Raw genomic sequence first — 3,712 nt, 5'->3', positions numbered from 1 at the left:
AATAAAAAAATTCCTGGAATAAAATACTAGAAAGACACTTCAGGATTAGATTAAACAAATCTATTTTAATTAAGACCCCTAAAGCAAGGGCAGTACCACCAAAAAATAGATGATTGGTAGTACAGTAATCTGAAATGTTTTTGTACAACAAAGAAAAAAAATAGAGAAAATACACAACTCATAGAATTGGACAAAATATTTGCAAACTATACTTTGGAGAGTGGCTTGAGATCAGTATATGTAAGGAATTCAAATAGCTCACCCAGTTAAAACTAATAATCCAAATAAATTTGGACAAATTTTGGACAATCGATCTCTTTAGGAAGCTCTCTAAGAAGAAGGTATATAAATGGCTAAAAAGCATATAAAATGTTTAACATCTCTTACCATAAGAGAAATGTAAATGAAAATAACATAGAGATATCATCTAAACTATCAGAATGGCTATAATCAATAAAACAATCAAGTGCTGATGAGTTTGTGGGGAAAAGGGGACCCTTGTGCACTGCTGATGAGAACATAAATGAGTACAGCCACTGTTGTAAACAGTATGGAATTTCCTCAAAAATCCAAAAATAAAATTACCATATGACCCAGAAATTCTACTCTTGGATACTCAAAGAACAGCAAATCAGTTAGTCAGAGAGACATTTGCACTTCCATGTTTATCATTGCATTATTCACAATAGTTAAGTCATGGAACCAATCTGAGTGCCCAACAACTGATGGAATAATTTGAAAAATAGGATACATATACACAATAGAATATTTTTAAATTTCTGTTCATTATCATTTTTTAAAAAATTTGATCAGAGAAAGACAGAGAGAATGGAAAATGAGAAAGCAAGCCAACAAGTCCAGGATTCAAACCACAGACAGCCATATGGGAGTCCAATGCCTTCATCACCACACCACCTATTGACACTACGATAGAATACAACTCAACCATAAAGAATTAACAAACTAAATGGATAAACCTTGAAGATAAAAAAGACAATCAGAATTTGTCCGGAATTGTAAAAGACCACTTACTGACAAAACCATCCTGTGAAAGAAGAGTGGAGTTGGTGGCATCTTACTCCCTGACCCCAAAATATATTCCAAAGCTGTGATAATTAAAGCAGCTTGATATTGGCACAAAAGCAGACATGAGGACCAATGGAACAGAGTAGAGACCCCAGAAATAAACCCCAAAACATACATCCAACTCATCTTTGACAAAGGGTACCAGTCCATCCAGTGGGAAAAGGAAAACCTCTTTTTTTTTTTTTTTTTTTGCTATGTCAAAAAGAATGTTTATTATTTCGACCACAGCCTCTTATGCTTTCTTGCCAGATGATTTCAGTGCAGGTGCTTTCTGGGCTGCAGCTTTCTGACCCTTCTGCACTTTGGGAGGCAGCGTGGCCTTCTGGCCTGTGGCCTTCTGAGTAGGAGTCTTCTGGACTGGGGCCTTCTTGCCTGCTGTCATTATCTTTTTCACTGGCACTTTGGCAGCTGCTGAAGCAGCACCTGCACCCTTAGCAGCAGGTGCTTTTTCGGGAGAAGCTTTCAGGAGAGCTGCCTTTTGAAGCTTCTTAACTTCATTCTTGATTATTCTGTTCCTCATTTTCTTTGCCTTCATGACCTTAAAACGATCAAAATCTGTTATCTTGGCTTTTCTTTCTCTGGCTTCAATCTTCTCGACCCATCTCATGGCTACCCATTTTGTGTTGATATCTGCCTTCTGCAAGACTTTTCACATGTACTTTTGGCATGCACTATGTGGGAACTTGATGATGAAGTTAGTGGGCTGCATGCATTTGAAAGGCATGGCCTGTCTCCTAATCTGAGTGCAAAGTCCATCAACCAAAGCCCTGTTCTGATCAATAACATCTATGACTGCAACCAGCTTTACAGCATGTGGGCCAAAGGAGATATAGGCCACCTGGTCAACCTCCACAAAGTACCTAAACACCATGTTGCCAGCATCCCATGAGAAGCGGGAAAAGGAAAACCTCTTTAGCAAATGGTGCTGGAAAAACTGGGTGTCCACCTGCATAAAGATGAATCAGATCCCCTATCTGTCACCATTATCAAATATCAACTCAAAGAGGATCAAAGATTTAAACCTGAGATTTCAAATTATAAAACTACTAGTGGAAAACACTGAGGAAACTCTGGGAGACATTGGAATAGGCAAAGACTTCTTAAGCAAGAACCCCAAAGCACAGGAAATAATCCCCAAAATAGACAGGTGGGATTACATCAGATCTAGAAGTTTCTGCACAGCAAAGGACACTGTAATTACTGTGAATCAACAACCTTCTAAATGGGAAAGATATTTTGTTAACTGTGCTCAGATAAAGGGCTGATAACCAGAATACACAGGTAACTCAAGAGTCTTACCTAGAAGAAAATCATTAACCAAATTTAAAGATGGGAAAATGAACTGAATAAACAACTGCCTAAGGAAGACATATGAACAGCCAAAAAAACATATAAAAAATTGCTCAGCATCTCTCATCATAAGGGCAATGCAGATCAAAACCACAATGAGATACCACCTAACCCCATTCAGAATGGTGAAGATTAAAAAAAAAGATAAGTGCTGGAGGGGATGTGGTGAAAGTAGAACACTCCTAAACTCTTGATGGGAATGTAAATTGGTCCAGCCACTGTGGAGAATGATATGGAGGTTCCTCAAAGATGTTCAAATAGAACTACCATATGATCCTGCAATTACACTCCTAGGTATCTAGTCAAAGGAAAGGAGAATGCTCAGTCAGAAAAGTGCTTGCCCAATTATCTTTACTGTAGTACTATTCACAAATGATAAGACATGGAACCAACCCAAATGGCCACAAACAAATTAATTGACTGAAAAAGTGTGGTATATCTACTTTATGAAATACTATTCAGCCATAAAAAGCAACAAGGCCCTGGAATTTGATATAAAGTGAACAAATATGGAAGATTTGTTCCTGAGTGAAGCAAGTCAGGCTATGAAAGAGAGACATTACATGCCTCCACTTAACATATACCTACCATCCATACTCTATGGTAGAGACTAAAAGTCTGGAGGACTTAAAAGCATTGAAAATTGTTATGGACACTAGAGACAAAGTGGAAGGAGAGTGCGGGATGGGAAGAGCATAGGAAAGGAAATTTGTAGAAAAAATAGATAAGACATTTGTGGGACATAGATATAGTTTATTATCTGTTAATGAGGATGTCCTACTGGGCTAGACTGAGGTGTATATCCTTCTGGGTTAAAATCTCTTTAAGTTCTAAATGATGTATAGCAAATTGAATGTATAAATAATAATAATAGTAATAATAATAATAAATTTTTAAAAATTAAAAAATAAAACAAGAAAAAAAAAAAAAGAAAGTGACAAAGCACCCTTCCCCAATGTGAAACAATAACCCTGTATTTTCTGAGGTGTCATTTTAGCTTCTACAAATTTGAACATTTAAAGTTTGTGAGAAGACATTAAAAGAAAATACCACTACACAATCATCAGAGTGGCAACATTTTTTTTTAAAATGGAGACGCTGTGATACATTGATACAATAGAAAGCTTTTGGGTGACGAAAAAAGTAATAATCCATCAAGCCACACAAAGATAAGAACTAATATTAAATGAGTATGTTAAGTGAAAAAAAAGGCCATCCAGAAAATGATACATGCTAAATGATTCTATTATAAGTATATGTCAATATGGAAATGGCA

The 3,712-nt window shown here is 36.5% G+C and overlaps 1 pseudogene; it reads right to left on the bottom strand.

Annotated features, from left to right (window-relative positions):
- Nucleotides 1-1,318: 1,318 nt before the first annotated feature.
- Nucleotides 1,319-1,957, bottom strand: LOC102481390 (60S ribosomal protein L14 pseudogene; annotated as a pseudogene).
- Between the last annotated feature and the right edge of the window lie 1,755 nt (nucleotides 1,958-3,712).

This window comes from Tupaia chinensis, unplaced genomic scaffold (genome assembly GCF_000334495.1).
Source record: "Tupaia chinensis unplaced genomic scaffold, TupChi_1.0 Scaffold143675_1, whole genome shotgun sequence".
Lineage (NCBI taxonomy): Eukaryota > Metazoa > Chordata > Mammalia > Scandentia > Tupaiidae > Tupaia > Tupaia belangeri.
This window is presented reverse-complemented; position numbering and strand designations above follow the sequence as displayed.